General features: G+C 33.6%; 1 protein-coding gene across 3 annotated transcripts in view; it reads right to left on the reverse strand.

The window, feature by feature from the left end:
* Crppa (CDP-L-ribitol pyrophosphorylase A) overlaps positions 1-20,890 on the reverse strand; it is a 312,498-nt gene that overhangs the window by 190,799 nt on the left and 100,809 nt on the right. The window lies entirely within an intron of this gene.

The following is a 20,890-nucleotide window of genomic DNA, read 5'->3' on the forward strand; positions in this document are numbered from 1 at the left end:
AAAAAAATACAAGCAATGAAATTTAAAATGCCATCTAAAGTCTACCAAGAAAGAAAAGCCCAACCCGACACAGATTCTCAGCCAACTTCTACCAGAACTTCAAAGAACACCCATCCTCCTCAAATTATTGCATGAAATAAAAAAGGGGAGAACCCTTCCACACTCATTCTATGAAGCTAGTATCACCATGATCCAAAACCAAAGACACATCAAGGAAGATCAATATACCTGATGAACACATATGCAAAAATTCGTAATACTGTCAAATCACATACAAAAACATATTAAAAAGATAGTATGTTATGACCAAATCAGGTTCATCCCAGGGATGGAAGGCTGGTTCAACATATAGAAATCAATAAAGGTGATTCATTACATCAATAAATTGCATGCTTATCTTAACAGATACAGAAACAGCATTTGACAAAATTCAGCATCCATTTACATTCAAAAATGACAAGGACAATAGAAACACACCTCAACATTATTAAAGATATATATGCTAAACCCAAGGACAATATCATTCTAAATGCAGAAAAAAATAAAATCATTCCCTCTAAAAACTGGAATAAAACAGGAACACCCTCTTTCACCACTTCTATTCAACATAGTCCTTGAAAACCTAGCCAGAGCAATTAGACAAAAGAAATTAAAGTGATACAAACAGGAAAAGAATACCTCCAAACTATCCCTATTCGCAGTGACATGATTCTATATTTAGAAGACCCAAAAACTTCAGCAGAAAACTTCTAGAACTCATAAATGAATTCAGCAAAGTAGCAAGATATAAATGAGTTGCATTCCTATACACCTATAAATACACCCATAAATAAGTTGCATTACTATATATCAATGACAAATCAGCTGAAAGAGAAATCCAAGAAGTTATCCTATTCACAATAACATCTCAAAACAATAAATATTTGGGAATCAATGTAACAGAAGTGGTGAAATACCTCTAAAATGAAAACTACAGAGCACTAAAGAAATGGAATATGAGCAGAATAAAAAATGGTTAAAGGGAAAAAATAAAGAGAAAGAAATTGAAGACCTTTAGAAAATGGAAAGACCTCCCATGTTCCTGGATAGGCAGAATTAATATTGTCAAACTGGCCATACTACCAAAAGCACTATACAGATATAATGCAATTCTTATTAAAATTCCAATGACATTCTTCATAGAAATAGAACAAGCAGTAAAAAAAATTCACTTTTGGATAATACGAAGCCCAAAATAGCCAAAGCAATTCTTACCAAGAAAAGTGGTGCCAGAGGCTTCACAATGCAAGACCTTAAATTATACAGCAGCGCTATGGTAACAAAAATGGCGCGGTATTGACAGAAAAACAGACATGAAGACCAATGGTACAAAATAGAAGACAGAGACAAACCCACATAAATACATTTATCTGAGACAAAGGCTCCCATATGTTGGAGAAATAAAGCCTCTTTAACCAATGGTGCTGGAAAACTGGAAATCCATATGTAGCAAAATGAAATTAGACTCCCTATGTCTCTTCCTGTAAAAAACTCAACTCAAAGTGGATCAAGGACCCAGGCATTAGACCACAGACCCTGTGCTTACTAGAAGAAAATGTAGGCCCAACTCTCCATCATGTCAGCTTTGCAACTTACTGGACAAGATTTCTAAAGCACAAGAAGTAAAATTAAGAATCAGTAAGTAGGACGGTAACTAAAAAGCTTCTTCAAGGCACAGAAAACAATGAAGAGCACGAACAGAGAGCATACAGAATAGGAGAAAAATTTTTCCACCCGCACATCGATAGAGGATTGATCTCCAGGATATATAAAGAAATAACACCAAAAAAAAAAAAAAACATCCTAATCAAGAAATTGGCTAAGGAACCCAACAGGCACATCACAGAAGCAATACAAATGGTCAATAAATATATGAAAAAGATTCAACATCTCTAGAAATTAGAGAAATGCAAATCAAAACTACACTGAGAGTTCATCTCACTCCAATCATAATGGCAATTATCAAAAATACAAGCAACAATAAATGTTGGCAAAGATGTGAGGGGAAAAGGTATGTTCATACATTGCTGGTGGGACTGCAAATTTGGTACAACCACTCTGGAAAGCAGGATGGAGATTCCCCAGAAAACTTGAATGGAACCACCATTTGAGCCAGTTATCCTACTCCTTGGCATATACCCACAGGACTTAAAATCAGCGTATTACAGTGACACAGCTACATCAATGTTTATAGCAGCTCAATTCACAATAGCCAAACTATGGAACCAACCTAGTTGCCCTTCAACAGATGAACGGATAGCGAAGATGTGGTATGGATACACAATGCAATATTACTCAACCATAAAGACAAATGAAATTATGGCATGTGCTGATCAATGGATGAAGTTGGAGAATAACATTAACATTAAGTGAAATAAGTCAATCCCAAAGAACCAAAGGCCAAATGTTTTCTCGAATATGTGGATGCTAACATACAATAAGGGATGGGGGAGAAAATAAAAGTACTATGGATTACACACAGGGAATGAAGGAAAGAGGGGGAATGAGATATGACAGTGGAATAAATCTGATATTACTTTCCTATATTCATTTATGAATACATGACTAGTATAATGACATTTTAAAATAACAAGCCTTCTAATGAACATGATATATTCCTCCACTTTCCAAAATCTTCCTTAATTCCTCTGAATAGTGGTCTATAGTTCCCAGTATGGAGTACTTTTACAGTTATATTTACTTCTCCTGTTGATGCTACTGTAAATTGACTTTTCAATTTCACCTATTTCTTACATAAAAACAAATTTTATGCAGACCTTATAGTCAGTAAACTTGCTAAATTTACATATAAACTGTTTTATTCATTAGTTCAGATTCTCTAGGTACACACATGATTGTAATCTTATGTCCTTCTTTCCAAACCATAATTTTATCTAATAGAACTCAGAATTTTGCCTCCATTTCAGGAGAAAAATTAGTAATCTTACTTCCTTATAAAGCCATGTTATATTTCATTAAGTAATCATACTGTTTAAAATTGAGAAGCATTCATTTCCAAATCTAAAGAAAACTCAGACTGCTATCATATTTTCTTTTGAATTCTTTTATAGAATTTGCTTGTAAAAGCCAACTGCATCTAAGGGAGAGCCTGAGAGCCTGCAATTATAGATGTAATACTTAATATGAATAGCTGTTTACTTTTATCAATTTAGTAAGTTGTATTTGCCTAAGAACATATTCATATTATCTATATTCTCATGACTATTAGCAATAAACCTTCAAATTAAATGATATATTCCCCTACTTTCCAAAATCTTAATTTCTTAACTCTGTAAATGTCCATAAGAGCTCCATTAATGTTCCTTTTCCATTTGATACTAATTAAGCCTTATTTTGTAATTTGGCAGAATATTACCTACTAATGTTTTCCAAGAAAAAATTTAATGAAGTGCTTTGTATCAAATTACTATAAACTTAATGACTTAAACTACCACCTGCTAAATAAAGTCTTCTTTAAGGCTGAGTAATATCCCATTGTGTATATATACCACATTTTCTTTATCCATTCATCTGTTGAAAGGCATCTACGTTGGTTGCATAGTCTGGCTATTGTGAATTGAGTTACCATAAAGATTGATGAGGCAGTGTCCCTGTAGTATTCTGTTTTAAGTCCTTTGGGTATAGACCAAGGAGTGGGATAGCTGGGTCAAATGGTGGTTCCATTCCAAGCTTTCTGAGAAATCTCATACCACTTTCCATAATAGTTGCACCAATTTTCAGTCCCACCAGCAATGTATGAGTGTACCCTTTTTCCCATATCCTTGTGAAAATTTATTGTTTGTATTCTTGATTATTGCCCTTCTGACTGGAGTGAGATAAAATCAGAGTAGAATGAAATTATGGCATTTGCTGGTAAATGGATGGAGCTGAAGAATATCATACTAAGAAATAAACCAATCCCAAAAAACCAAAGTATGAATGTTTTCTCTGATATGCAAATACTAATTCACAATAAGGGGTGGGGGTGCTAGGGAAGAATAGGGTAACTTTGGATTAAGTAGAGGGGAGTGAAGGAATGGGAGGATGTATGAGGGGTAGGAAGAATAGTAGAATGAATTATTACCCTATATACATATATAACTGCATAACTGGTGTTATTCTACATCATGTACAACCAAAAGAATGAGAACTTATACTCCATTTATTTATGGTGTGTTAAAATGCATTCTACTCTCATATATAATTAATTAGAATTTAAAAAAGGATTTGAACATTAAACAAATTCTCTCGGGCTAGGGTTGTGGCTCAAGCAGTAGTGCACTCGCCTGGCATGCGTGCGGCCCGGGTTCGATCCTCAGCACCACATACAAAAAAACAAAGATGTTGTGTCCGCCGAAAACTCAAAAAATAAATATTAAAATTCTCTCTCTCAAAAAATATTCTCTACTGTCAAGCAGTGATTTGAAGAAAAATTAAAAACTACCATTGACTAATTACTACCCAGTTCTATTAGGTGGGGGGTTGAACACACATGGAAATCACATAGCAAGTGAGGAAAAATATGAATGTCTAGTGAATTACTGAAATCTAGGTAAAATACATGGAAGTTACCTGTGCTATTCTTGCATGTTTTAAGTTTGAAAGCACACTAAAATAAAAAGTACTCTTTGAAAAGACAGTAAGATATGAAAATGCATTAATAGGAGGCTTAAAATTCACCTCTATTGTCATTAAAGGTCATGAGGAAAACCTGAGTAATGCTCTAATTCAAATCCAAGTAGCATGATAATAAATTTGGTGGATCTCTAATATTGGTTTCTATATTGTTAGCTCATTGATTGACATTTCAAGGTATTTTTATGCCACAAAGGTGTATGCCAGGCTGACTGTTTTCTTACATGGATATACATATGTCCTCTACTACTAATAACAAATTGTCATTCTGTTTACAGTAAAAGACTAGGCTAAGTTCAAAATCATCATGAATTCTCTAATTCAGAGATTCTCATCTGGTTGCACATAAGAATCAGCTAAGTATCTATTCCATTTGCATTTTTCAAATACATAGGTTTCTAGTTTATCCAACAAGATTCCAGCATATATTTCTGTGAAATGCAAACATGATTCTGATGTACAGCCATATTGAAAGCCTCTGCTTAGTATGTATACTGTTTTTGTTTGCATGTGAAAGGATTAGAAGAGTTTCTCTCCTTGAAAAAAAAAATGATTGTTCTCTTTTAAAAACATATAAATTGGCCACTATAACTGATTAACTTTCCTCCCAAAATGGTATAACTCTTTGGGGGTAATATTTCAGTTTTATTTAATCTTCTCCCACGATGTGGCAATTAGTGAATTCAGTGAATAGTGAATTTACGAAGAGGTAGTGAATCACCCATTGCACAAAGACTTTGATATTTCTGGTACAAAACTATTAAGGAAAGCTACAAACCATCCCATCACTACTGTTACCTACATGTCTCACTGGGATTTACAGTTCAGCAATTTATCTCAAAATACTATAAAGGTGATATAAAAAACAGTATACATACAACATATCATGAACATGACAGGCATTCAATAATACACTAAGAAAATACAAGTTTTAAATTTTTACACAAATTCAATTAAGTATTTTAACCAATGACAAGAGTAGTATATTCACACTGTGGCAATATTTCACATTCATCAACTCAAAGAAGAAACTAAAGATCAATCAATTCAGGGCTGGGCTTGTGGCTTGGCGGTAGAGCACTCACCTAGCATGCATGAGGCACTGGGTTCGATCCTCAGCACCACATAAAAATAAAGATATTGTGTCCACCTATAACTAAAAAATAAATATATTTTTAAAAAGGTCAATCAATTCCTATACAAAGTCATATTTTTTCCTTTTCTTTTATAATGCTGGCGATTGAACCTGTACTCTTCTTGTGCATGCTAGGTAAGTGCTCTAACACTGAGCTACATTTTTTCAGCCCTACTCTGTAAGGATACATCAATATAGCAGAAACACACAATATAGGACAAAGTAAAGGAGAACAAGATAGGTAGAACAGTTGTTTAACTCTTTACTAAAATATCAATGGTATAACTATTGATAACTTGTGGCTATTGTCTTTACTGTTTAAGACAACAATGACAATTATAAAACCTCCTATTATTCCCCCTATTTTTGAAAACAAGAAATCTCAAAGAGGAAAAAATTAAGATATAATGTTCAATTAGCAATATTATGAGTTCATAAGGCATTTCTTCTTTATACAAACAGAAAATTGAACTTCAGATACAGAATTCACTTATTTGAAAAAAATAACCAAGCATTTACCATTCCAGTGTAAACTATATCACTACCTAAATAGGAAGCATTTCTTTATAAGAAACCAATTTATGTCATTAAAATATGATTTATACTCCTTCTAATGTAGGAATAAAATTAGGCATTAAATATCAGTGGTTATCATTAGATGCATTGTGATAAAAACACATCATCTCTAAAAGATGAATCTAAATTCATCTAAAGATGAATCTAAGTTGGATCAAGCTCCAGGATCCAGCTACTATTTTATAGAGGACAAAGAGATGAAGAAAGGTACAGAACTGTATCATGCACTATGCACTGAACAAAATTCAGAACAGAACACCTACAGACCACGTGGGCCGGCTTCAGCAAGACAAACCAAGAAAAATAAATGAATAGGGGAACTGTAGGTTAAGTGGGATTTAAATGGCATTTTCTTTTAAAAATACCACAACTAAAATACAATATCTAGGAAAGTACATGTGTGTGAAAGAGCTCCTAAAAAAGGTGAAGTGGCGATTGCTATAAAATCTGGATAGCTGCTACTTTGAGGAAGGGTGCAGTTCCTAGTTAGGCAAAGGTTCAGCAAAGGCTTCTTCTATGGATAATGTTATATTATTCATTCGAGTAGTTATGCAGATATGTGTATTATTTTATAGGTTTGTTTGGTTTGGATTTTTACATCTATAATTTGACATTAAGACATTTTTACAAATACAAAAATAGTTATCTGCATATACACTAATCCTTTCACCCACACTACTTCTCATTCAGAAATATCTTTATAAATGATCAAGAGACAAAATAAAGTCTTGGGTATGTTGCAAAGACAAAGATCTCTGAACATGGAACTAAAGTAATGGAGAAACTTCCTAAATTTTTACTTAAAACTATTGAGAACATGAAATAATAAGAAAAAAAGGCACTTCTATTTTCATATAGTTTTAGGCTTAAAGCCTACTTTAATTCTAATTAATGCAATTTACTAATACAAAGATACTATTAGCCTTTTTTAAGATCAAAGGAGTATACCATTCACTGTAGGTTTTTCATATATAGCTTTTATTATGTTGAGCTAACTTCCTTCTCTCCATTTGAATGTTAAAGGATTTTACAAAATATTTTTTCATTGAGATGTAGCCTTTTTTCCTTCATTTGGTAATGATATTTATTGATTTTTTTATTTTCAATAATATTTGCATTTCAGAATAAAACATACTTGGTCATAAGTCAATAAGCTGCTAAATTCCATTTGCTAGGAGAAGTTGAGCATCTGTAATCCAAAAATCCAAAATCAATTAAACAATGACATAATGGAATGATGGTCAGCTTGGAATTCTGGAACACTTTAATTTTCAGATTTGAGATACTCGATGGTAACGTCTACACAAATACTTCCAAATTAAAAAAAAACATCTGAAACACTTCTAGTTCTGAATATGTTGGATAAGAGATACCCCACCTCTATTTTGTGAAATAATAAAAACTTTTCCTTTAAGATCGGAGCAAGAACACAATGTCCACTATAGCCACCTCCATCCAACCCAGCACTGGAAGTTCTAGCCAAGGAAGCAAGAAAAACAAAGCATCCAAATGGTAAAGGAAGTCAAAAGTATTTTCACAAATGTTTTCTATGTAGAAAATCCTAAAGATTCCACTGAAGTTAGAATGAATTCAGTAAAATAGCAAAATACAAACTCAACAAAAATTATTTGAATTTCTACATATTAACAATGAGCAATCAAAAAAGGAAGCCATGAAAACTTCACTTAAATAGTATCAAAATGAATAAAACACAGGAATGAACTCAACTAAAGAGGTGAAAGATTTGCACAATAAAAATGATAAAAGATTGCTGGAAGAAACAAGTACAGACCCACCCCTTATTCATGGACAAAGAAGTTAAAACATTGATATGCCCAATATTATCTACAGATTTAATGTAATACTTATCAAAATTCCTGTGACCTTTCCAGAAATTGAAAAGCCTGCCCTAAAATCATATAGAATATCAAGAGACCTCTGCATAGTCAAAACAATCTTGAGAAAGAACAAAGCTTAAGGAATTGTGCTTCCCAATTTTAAAAGTTACTACAGAGCAATAGTAATCTACATAGAGTAACCTAAACAGTGTGGTAGTATCATAATCAAACATTAAAACCAATGATATAGAACAGAGTCCCCCAAATGCTCACATATATGGTCAATCAAGTTTTGGCAAGGGGACCGAGACCATCCAATGGAGAAATAGTCTTTTTTCAACAAATGGTACTGGGAAAACTGGTAGTAACAGATAAATGACACTGTTACTTAACATAAAACACAAAAATTAACTTGAAATAATATATTTTCAAAACTTAGGGAAAAAATAAGGCAAAAGCTTTATTAACTGAATTTGGCAATTATTTCTTGCATGTGACACCATAGGCAGAGGCAACAAAAGAAACGAACAAATTAGACCTCATAAGAACAAAAAGATTTTGAGTTTGCTCTCCTCTCCTATCACCTGAGGATGTGATGTTCATCTTCTTGATGTCTACCTTTTGCCACATGAGGACACAAAAGCAGCCCACCCCATATAGTACCTTGCTTTTCCCATGTCCCAGAACTGAGAATTTGTTCTTTACAAGATATGCAGTTTGTAACATTCTCTTACAGAAGTAAAGATGGACTAAGACATTGAACTGGCCTTTTATGTTGATGAACATCCCTCTTCATCACAAGTTTCCATGGTCCAAACTCAACTTGGCTGTAAACACTACTTTTCTTTTGATTACTGTATGAAAGATGTGATTTTTCTTTCATTTGCCTTTAACATACCTATATTATTGGAGATGAGCTCTTACAAAGAGTATATAGTTGGTTCATATTTTAATATTTACTGTGAAAATATTTGCCTTTTAATTGGTGTGCAGAAATAACTCATGTTTAATGCAACTGGCACATGTGGATCTAGGTTATATACTTTTCTTGCTCTGTTTCTCCTATAGCTCCTTTTCACTTAAATTTAAAAATACTAAAAAAAGTTTCTCTTGAGTGATTAAATTTCTTCATACAGTTTTTGCTCGTTTTCTCCAATGTTTGCTCTAGAAATCACAATACATATGCCAATCCCTTCTAGTCCACATAAAACATGTTACCTCACCAAATAAAAGGCAGATCCCCAACAGTGATATATGTCCCTTTATCCTACCCCTTTGCATTGTTGGTTACAAAGCTTTTTCTGTCTCCTTTAAGAAAACAATCTCATAAAATATAACCTTTATTCTTATTGTTCAGGAGTTTTAAAAACTAAATTAATACTTTCTATCCCTTAGATTTTTCCATCTTCCATTTCAAGACCATTACTTGATGTAGCACTTTAAAATTCTATTTATTCAGATATTAGTTCTTTTATTCAACTTCTGATATTTCATTATTTGCTGTGGCATTTCCTTCTATGGGAAGAGCTTTCTTTAGATATTTAGAATACATCTGCTGGTAATGAATTCTTAGTTCTGAGAAAGAATTTAAGATTTCTATTGAAATTGTTCTTCCTATATACAGAATACTTGGTTAATAGTGTGTTTTTAATACTGCTAATCTTGTTCTACTTCCTTCTGGTCTGCATAGATTTTAATGAGAAGTCTAGAGTCATTCACATTATTCCCTTATAAATAATGTGTTACTTATTTGCAAGATTTTTTGTATGCCTTCAGTTTTTAGCAGTTTGATTATGCAGCATCTGTGGATTTCTACAGGTTCATGATGGACTTAATGAAGCTTCCTGATCAATAGACTCATGTTTTGCCAAATTAGGGAGATTTCATTCCTAGTCAATTCAAGGTCTTGTTTCTGTACTGCAGTCTTCCTTGTCTTTCTGGGGCTGAGATGATTTCTATCTCTCAATATCAATCACTATTAATTTCCATCCCAACCTCTACAAATCTCTTCATTCTGTTGAGAAATTCTAAATGATCCACTTAACTTCACTCATCTTGGTCTAAACTAAAATTTAATTCCTCATACTTTCTATCCCTTAGATTTTTCCATCTTCCATTTCAAGACCATTACTTGACGTAGCACTTCAAAATTCAGTGCTTTAAGATATTTCCAGAAAATTCCGACAAAGGTATCATCTCAACAAGTATTGATTGTCCGTTCCCATGAGTTCAGAGTTTGATTTTTTGTATACCAAATGATTTGAATTATATTCTATATATTAAGATACTCTACTATTAGATAATGCTCTGGCAAAATTCTGTATTCCATCCAAATTGTCACCATTTCCACTGTAAATCAACTCAGTTTTCCTCAGGCTCCAATTTTAACAATCTTCTGTATCATGCTTCCAGTTCCATTTTCAAAGCTTTTTTGGTACCATTTGGATCAATCTCCCACGTGTGCTGCTAAATGGCCCGAAACCCAATTTATCCATTAGTTCAATAATTAAAATCTATCATGTAATGTTTGGGGTCAAATCCATTTATGTGCAGCTCAAAGGTATGAACATTCTGTGTTCCTCTACCACAGTATCTCCTTTTTTCCATTTCCCTAGTACATACCTTATCAATATTTCTAACAGAAAGCTGGACCTTTACCATACTTGCCTCATATTTCCATTGAGTACACTTCTATCCAGAGCTAAGCAACAGAAGACAAAAAAGAAACAGTGTTGACCCCACCCCTTGAAACCACAGAAAGTCTTCAGAGAGAAATGTTTTATTCCGAATTTTAAGCTCCATCAGGCTTCTATTGCTACCACTATCAGTACCACCACTTATCACATGACTGCTCAGGAAATAAAATATTAGAGTAAGAGAAAAGGAATTTCTCTCTTATCATTAGGAGACCCTCTTCCTGCTCTTCTGATGATATACAGAAGGCTTCTCTAGCAGGTCTATTTTGGTATCTATTTATGATTTTCAAGCTGCATTGGATCCAGGTCAGGACACACAGAAAAATAAAAAGCAGAGTTCACGGCCAAGACAATACTTCAAACTTGGGTTTTCTGCATTAGTCCATCTACCTCTAACCTTCAAATATTCAAACAGCTAGTCCGCATATTCTGTCTAGTTTTATGGCTTCTTTCAATAGAAAAGTGGTTTTGCTCCATCTTATCAAGAAAAAGATCCATTCTGCGCAAATGAGAAAAAATATCTACACATAAAATTTCATTTAATAAGCATAAAATGAAGTTTCTAAGATTATATTGATATTAAATTAGCTGTTTTCTTATCGGTGTATGAAACATTTCTTACAATCAATTGAACCTTACATACAACTTGGTATAAACAAAGTACCTGTGATATGATTCTCTAGTCAAACAATGTTACATTGTGGTTGACAGCTGTTTGTCTAACATCAAAAAAAATGTGGTAAAGACTGCCTAAATATCTCTCATCTGTATAATTATAATAATTATGAGCTAATACTCGCCAGTAGTACCCTGAAACAAATGCTCAGGGACATTAAGCTTAATTAAAAAAAGACATCCTGGATGCTATACCAGTCCACAATGTATTACAAAATTCAGTACTCTCGAATAACAAAACAACCCACAATCACTGAAGCATATAAGGATGCAAATTAGAGGAGACAACTTTTCAGGAGGTCAGTTCTTTTGTACAGGAGCCTTCACGGAAATAACTACTATGCACTGTTAGTCCCAAATGGAGGACGGCATGGTAGCTCTTTCAAGTAGAGGATGTGCTTCTGGTTTTTCTTATTTCCTTGCTTTTCAAGTGGTTGACGGTGGGAGCGAGGTAGGAACACTGTCAGAATTCCAGCCACATCACCTGGAGGGTGCATCGAAGGATGCCTAGTTTGATATCTTGAACATCAAAATATGGAACATCACAGTTCCAACTGTCAGACTTCTTTGAAATTCTCTCAAGTTTCAGTCAAGTTGTGTGTTAGTCAGCTTTTTGTCACTGTGACCAAAATCCCTGACAAGAACAGTTTAGAGGAAGAAAAGTTTATTTTGGCTCATGATTTCATAGGTTCAGTCTAGACTGGCTGGCTCCAAGGCAGAAACATCAAATCAAAAGGGTGTGGTTGAAGAAAAGCTATTTAGCTTATGGCGACTCCAAGGCAGACAGAGAAGAGCCAGAGACAAAATATAATCCCCAAGGACATGGCCCCAGTAAGCTTCTACCCCCAGCCATGCCCCACCTACCTATAATTATCACCCAGTAATTTATTCAAATTATTACTCCATCAAATGGATCAATCAAAGGAACAATTACTTTAGAGCGCTCATGATCTGATGATTTTGCCTCTCAATATTCCCACATTGCCTGATACATGAGCTTTTCAGGGGACACCTCATATCCAAACCCTAACAAGTTGCAAGTACACAGAATTTCTTCAAGGCTTTCAAACCCTGGCTAAACGATCTTAGCAATCTAAAATCTCATACTTTTGATAGGATACATAGTGTAGTGATATATAGTAATATACACTGTCATTTCATAAAAGCTCAATTCCAGTGTCATTCTAATAAAAATCCTTCAGAAGCAAGAGGAGTAATAATGTATAAATCTCAAAGTTCGTGAAGGAAATAATTTTCCTCTTAATTTCATTCAGACAAATAAGATACTGAGTTAGTTCCATAAGCAAATAGACTAAAAATTCATAAGTTTGCCCTTTAATTTTCTTGGGCTGTTCACTACACTGACCCCTCAAGATTTTAGTATTCTTCGATAAATAAGATGTTTCAAGTTCTAATCCTTCAAAATGAGGGCAGTACCTTCTACTGCCCTGAATTCCTTGAATCAAAAACCAGTATTATAGACTAGTCTAAGATGTTAAATTGATATTAATTATAATCACCTTTATTGAGACTACAGAAAGATGCTTTCAGTTTCTCTCAACACCCTGATCAGGAAGCTATTAGTTTAAGAAGCGGGAAGGCAAGCAATAAACAAAGTGAAAGCAGCCAATAAGCCATAAGTATAGACAAGTAGAAAGGAAGATCCATAAATAAAATCTTTCCAAAAAACTCAGGTATGCACACTCAAATTAAGAGGTCAAGTGCTCTTCTGAGTAGTTGTATTGCTAACTATGCATGTTTCAACTGGAGGGCAGTCATATATAGGCAGATTTTTAAAAATATGTTTTCATATATTATCAGATCTTAAGCACATTGTTAAATGAGTCACAGAAGATAGAATGAAATTTCCTGCCTTAGAACCAAAAGTAAGGAACAGGCATGTGACATCTTGTCTTTCCCATGAATGTTTTTATGTGTAAGCAGAATATGCATATTACTCTTTTCCAAGTGAATGATACCATACTTTTTTGCTTTTTTTTTATTTCTATAGCTGAAAAAGAATATTTAAGTTTGGGGCATTTATTTACAAAATGTTTTATTGGTTTGAAAATAAACCCTATAATTGGGTTTATAGTCCTTGAGTGTTCTCTACCTACAGCAGAGTGAAGTGTAAGTAGCTGGCTTTTGTCTGTTATCAAGTCTTACTTTACTAGTTACTTAATAACTAACTGTGACCTTCCAAGATTTTGAACATGACAGACTTACTTGCCTGTGCTTGAATTACCATTTCACTGATGACAAATTAAGAAAATCTTAAGATTAAACAAACAAGTGAACTCTACTTTCTATAATCTTCCCCCAAATATTTAACTTTCCAATTTACATTTTTTTTTAACAATAAAATTCCAAGGGCACAAAACTACTTTTAAATTATTTCACAGCCTTTCTGTTCTTACTGATTAAAACTTTATGCAAATGTTCTTACATACTCACATAAGATACAATCACAGTACTATTTTCAAGAAAGTGAAAAACTAAAACTATTATGTACAAAGAAGTTTTGGTATTGATGGGAAAATTTGAAAAATTAAGTATCAGTCAAAAGCCAAAAAGCATCACAACTTAAAGTTTAAGTAAATCTTAGCTGTCACTTTACATTGTTCAAATAACAAAAGCATGGTTAATATCATAAAAGGCATCATCACTGTGTGTTTAATAAGAAAGATCTGATGATGGAGCTGGGGTTGTGGCTCAGGGGTAGAGCGCTCGACTAGCATAAGCGAGGGGCTGGGTTCGATCCTCAGCACCACATAAAAATTAATAAAGTTATTGTGTCCAACTACAAAAAAAGAAAGAAAAGAAAGACCTGATGAGGACATACTACAGATGAAGAACATTGTTCAGTTATACATGTAGAAAATCTGATTTAAATCATTCATTTTTTCAACTTGATTCAAGTTTCAAAATAATTTTGCACTTAAAAAATCACAATTATAAGTAAAAGTTGTTAAAGAATATCCAAGAAATTAAGTATAAGGTGTTTCATACAATTTCAACACAATCTTATTAAATTTCAGTAATACTGAACCAAGTTTATTCACATTATCTTATTTCATGTCTTTCAAGTTAGTGCCAACTTAAAAGTACAGCTATTTTTAAGGTCTAAGCACAAACGAATTCAATTGATTTTCTTTAAAAAATTATTCTGGTAGGAAAGCTAATTGTGGGTAAAAAGGGGTTAGAAATGATGATGCAATGTGATGATCATTATTTCCAAAGTACAAGTATGAAGACACGAATTGATGTGAATATACTTTATATACAACCAGAGATATGAAAAACTGTGCTCTATGTTTAATAAGAATTGTAATGCATTCTGCTGTCATATCTAAATAAAATAAATAAATAAAAGCTTTTCATATGAAAAAAGACTAAAAAAATTCAAGCAAAGAAATCCTTGCATGTATGATTTTGTCAAAATGAACCCAATTACTATGTATATTTATGGTACACTCATAAAATTTTAAAAATTCAAAAAGATATAAAGCTTTACTGCTCCTAAAAACTTACTGGAAGAAATCCACCTGTATCACTATGTTTTCCAAATAAAATGTAAAATGTCTGAGCCAGAAAAAGATGTCCTATATCAGAGAAAAATCAATTAACTTCCTTTAAAATAAAACAAATGTTTAATAAATGTAAAACATTAAATAATGACTAGGAAAAAACATGAATACTTAAATGAATATTAATAACTAATTTTAACTAAAGCCAGTTGAAACTGGAATGATTTTCAATTTTAATTTCTATTTTTTCCATTTTTGTAAAAACTACCATATGAAAAGAGACACCATAGGCAATTTTTATAGCACAAATTTACTTGGAATCATAATTATAATCAGAAATGAATAGAATGAAATTGTTTTTTATAACACTCTTTAGCCACAAAAAAGAATATATTAGAGGATTGCTGAATGGTAGTGGTAGAAAATAAATACAATATTTTATTTAAAAAATCCATAGGGGCTTTTCTTCTTAGAAAATTTTAGAATATTCACCCTTTTGCCAGGATATGGTCAGCATATTAAATCAATTGTGGGTTGGGACTGTTTGTATGGCTTATGTAAATCTAGATAAAGTATGTTACCACTGGCATCTGTTACCACTTTAATATAGTTTGGGTTCGTTTGAGCATGCAGAACAGGCTTTGGGTGGGCTCAACCAGTTTGTGAGACAAAAGTACAATACTTCTTTTGTTAAATGGATGTTTACAAGCTTATCAGTCAGCTCAGTGTCTTCTTGCACCAATTAATCACACTACTCTGGAAAACTTTGTTTTCATTTTCACTCCATAGAAGCTTGAAAGAGTTAAACATTAAATAACAATAAACAAATCCAACTCTCTACTGAGGAAAAAATATATTGAAACTGCTTTGTTTTACAAAGCTATAACAAATTGTGATTAACTATACTTTAAGCCAGGCTCTACAAAAGACAAATGCAAAAGTACCACTTTCTATAAAGTTTCTTAATGACAGTTCATCATAAATGGAAATTCAAGTAAATGTTGATGCTAAAATAAACTTAAAAATAACATAAAATATTTATAAATGATTTGGCCAGGTATGGTAGTGCATGCCTATAATCCCACTGCCTTAGGAGGCTGAGGTAGGAAAATCACAAGTTCAAAGCCAGCCTCAGTAACCTAGCAAGGCTCTAAGAAACTTGCTGAGACAGTGTATCAAAAAATTTTAAAAAATAAATAAATAAAAAGTGTTGGCAAGGATATACTGCTGGTGGGACTGAAAACTGGTGCAGCCAATATGGAAAGCAGTATAGAGACTCTGGAAAATTGGGAATGGAACCACCATTTGACCAAGCTATCCCTCTCCTTGGTCTATACCCAAAGGAATCAAAAACAGCATACTATAGGCACACAGCCACATCAATGTTTATAGCAGCACAATTCACAAGAGCTAAACTGTGGAACCAACCTAGATGCCCTTCAATAGATGAATGGATTCAAAAAATGTGGCATATACACACAATGGAATATTACTCAGCAATAAAAGAGAATAAAATCATGGCATTTGCAGGTAAATGGATGCAGTTAGAGGAGATAATGCTAACTGAAGTTAACCAATCCCAAAAAAACAAATGCCGAATGTTTTGATATAAGGAGGCTGATTCATAGTGGGATAGGGAGAGGGAGCATGGGAGGAATAGATGAACTCTAGATAGGGCAGAGGGGTGGGAGGGGAAGTGGGGCATGGGGTAATTAGTGATGGTGGAATGTGATGGACATTACTATCCATGTATGGAGACACGAATTGGTGTAAATATACTATGTATACAATCAGAGATATGAAAAATTGTATTCTCCATATGTAATAAGAATTGTAATGCATTCCACTGTTATATACAAAAAAAATTAAAATAAATAAATAACAGGGGTTGGGGATATGGCTCAGTGATTAAGCTCCCCTAGGTTCAATCCTTTGTCCTAAAAAAATAGTAAACTTAAAAATAAGATTTGGAGACTCACCATTTATTTACAATTGAGAGATTTCTATCAAAAGGTTGCCTGAAGTTAGCAAACCTAACCTCAAATATCAATGCAATCATTTTTCCCACCATCTAAATTTCTATGCTGCATCAAAGACATTGATGTGAATGTAAATTAAGACTGATCAAAATACATACACTATTCTAGTAACAAGTTTGAGGATACAAAATGCTCTGGTAAGAAATGAGATTTGACATTTATCTTAGAAATGGTTTAATTTGAAAAATACTAAGAAAATAATTTCATCAGCATATTTGTTGACCATATATAATTAGGATTCAAGGGAAAAAGCAACTCAGGAGTGACAAGTTCTAGAATACTAACATTCATAACATAGCATGAAAAAAAATAAAATAAAAGAGGAAAAACTCTTGTGTCTATATAATGAATATTAGGCTATCAGATTTATCAAAACAATTAAATACTACCTAACTGATCATTATTAAATTGTACACAATATTATTATTCTGATATTGAATTTTTATTGTTATATTGTTTCACTAGGCTTGTCTAGGAATCTGTCATTCCACTGTGATCTAGTTCCCACACACCCATCATGCCAGCAACAAACACTCTGGAAGACTACACAGCAGGCTTACTGAAGCACTGGCAGGAAGCTTCTAAGTCTTAACTTTATAATCATTCTTCATCAGGCCCACTGAACTTAACAGTTCCTAACCCAAAGAAATCACAGTCCAGTAGAATGAAGTACAGAAACCATTGACATGCCCACCATGACAAACACTGAATCTAGTATCAACTCTGGTAGTCAGCCAGATATATTTGTGTATCTATATATGTATCGATGTACATCATATTGGTTCTGTTTTTCTAGATAACTCTGATGAATACACTATAAAAAGGAAAACAGATGAAAATATAACTCAGATAGTCTTCTACCATATTATATTTTGGAATTTTTTTTTTCAGACAGACACAAAAGTCTTCTTTTCTCTGTGCCCAGAAATATTTCAATTATCAGAGATGGTATTTAGCATAAGTTATGAAGTTAGAGGGTAATCCTAGGTGAGCAAATAAGCATTTCCAGCTGGTAAGGGATAATTAGACTTCAAGGGTGTAGTACAATAAAGAATTTAACAAGTAGGCTGCCTTATAAAAAGACTATAAAGGACTGAGGGGCAACCTAGAAAAATGTTTCTGGATTTTAATGTACAAAGTAGTCACCCAGAGTTCTTCAGATTCTGATCGAATCCAGTAGGGCCCAAAATTCTACTTTCAACTTGTCGGGTAACTACAATGTTGCCAGTCTAGGGGTACACAGGAAAGCTCCAGAGCAAGATACCAGTAGCATCAGAATCTCCTTGGAAGATTTTAGATTAAAAAAAAAAAAATTCAGAGTGACACAGAAATTAAGGGCCCCTCTGAAACTGAATACAATTTCTGATGCTGATAGTATAGGACTGCCGGGTGTAAATGGACAAATAGATAAGGACATTAGGAACACAGGGTTAAGAGAACAATTCTATAAAATGAGCCCACTGTACTGACTCCCCACATGCTTTCCTTATAAAAAGCAATGTGCCTACAACCCACCTGTCCCGAGGGGACAGGAAATGTTACATTCCTCCACAAACAGCCAGGGGACAGAAAACCTGGCAGTCAGTGTAGAAAAGGAATGATGGAGGTCAAGAAAGGATGATGGGTAGTTATCACTGGGTTGTTAACAATTAACCTCCAGGACCACACTTCCCCAAACAAGCCATCACCCGCAGTACTCCTGCCTCTTCCTGCCCATAGGCACATATGCAGAGAAGAAAGGGAGGCAAGGACTAAAAGGAGGGTTCTGGAGCCTATAAAAGAACAAGACACACACATTCCTGCAGACACCTAGCTCTGGGCTCCCTTCTCTCAGGAAAAGTCTTCTACTTCACAAGCTTCAGCATTTCTCAGATGCTTCATCTTTAATACTGGAAGAATATGGACCCAATCCTGATTTCCAAGACCAGTACCACATGGACACCAAGGGAGCTGAGAATGGAGATCACCTTACCCAGACCTGTCTAGCATAGGCTAAACCTACATATGTATATCAATTGGATTTTATTCCTATAATTTTTAACCGCTTCTATGGGACCAGCGGAAAAGCAATCTGATTCTCCCTAGTTTGATCAAACTGCATAAAATTAATTTTTCTTTTTTCATCTTTTGCCTGTTTCTTTGTATGTGGGTGGCCAAATTCAGCCAGTTGAGATCCAGGCAAGGTCCCTGGGCCAGGCTCCGGTACTAAGAGGACACAAAAACTGAGATTGTTGACCTAAATCAGCTGCTAATGTAGTCAGTCCAATTATTTTCCCTAAGAATAACAGAATACTTCTTTAATAATTTTAAAATAATAGAATACAAGAACTTGTTGTCTAAATAAGAAAAAAAATTTCTCTATGGTAAAAATTTCCAAAGTCATAGCCCCCTGCAATTATGTTTAAAATGTAGTGGGAAGAACAGTAATAATGGAATGAACTGGACATTACCCTATATGCATATATGATTACATGACCGTTATAATTCTGCATCATGAATAACAGGAATAAGAAGTTATACTCCATTTGTGTATGACATGTCAATATGCATTCTAGTGTCATGTATAACTAATTAGAACAAATTAAAAAATGAAAAAAGTAGGCTTTCACATTGTAAAAAGTCTACTCTGATAATGTTAACATGTAGGCAATATATTGCAATTTGTAGAATCCTCCATTGAAACACTAACTGTTCAAACTAGAGACCATTTTCGTTTTACCTAGGTAACAAAGATACAACTTTGCAAAGAAACCAAAGTGAGCTTTATATTTACATTGAGAGTATAACCAACCACATCATGATTTAACCAGCATGTCCCACAGTACTAGTCACACATTCCAGGCTGTTGTATAAATATGTCAATGCTTTGATTTATGGTCATAGATGATATGTTTATACATAGAGATACACAAATCACAATATGCTAATGGATTGAAATGAAATATGCTTGAAGAACAAGAACTTGAGGCTAAACTGGAAATATATTGTCATGAACAGAGAAGAAGTTCAGTTTTCTGCATATGAAGCCAATTAATTATTAAATAGGATTTTTGAAAACTATAAACCGACACATTCAAAATTAATATTCACTACTCTTTTTCCCACCAATAAACTTAAATTTAGAAGTTCACATCTCAATAAAAATTTGAGCATATTGTTCTATCTGTAATTTAACTAAAATCAATTATTAACTTGTTGTAAAGTACCACACTTATTTCAAGATGGAAGTGGGACACCTCTGATCTTGCTAAAACTATTTAGAACCATGGTTCTTAGTTAGGGGCAACTGTGTGCCCTTGAAGATATCTGGCACTGGCAGGAGACATCTCTGACATAAGGGAGTAGGTGAAAAAGCAAGGGTGCTTCAGGCATCTAGTTAGTGGAGGCCAGGAATGTGACTAAACAATGAGGGAAACACAGAAGAGACCCAAACCATAGAAAGATTTGGTCTCAAATGTCAGTGTGGTGCTTAAATTGAGAAACCCAATTTAAACAATAAAAACTGCAGAAATACAGAAAGAATGTTCCTTCTGCATCTTGATTACATTCCTAACACAATATTAAGCTCAATTGTGAAACAAAGTCAACTGGCTTCAAATGATTGTTAAATAAGTTTTCCCAAATATTTAAATCAATGCATTCAATATTTAAATCAATGCATTCAATATTCAGATTCACTACTTTTTTTTTCGTACTTCAATATAAGTTTAAATTTAGATCTAGTTTCACA

This window comes from Marmota flaviventris, chromosome 1, assembly GCF_047511675.1.
Source record: "Marmota flaviventris isolate mMarFla1 chromosome 1, mMarFla1.hap1, whole genome shotgun sequence".
NCBI lineage: Eukaryota > Metazoa > Chordata > Mammalia > Rodentia > Sciuridae > Marmota > Marmota flaviventris.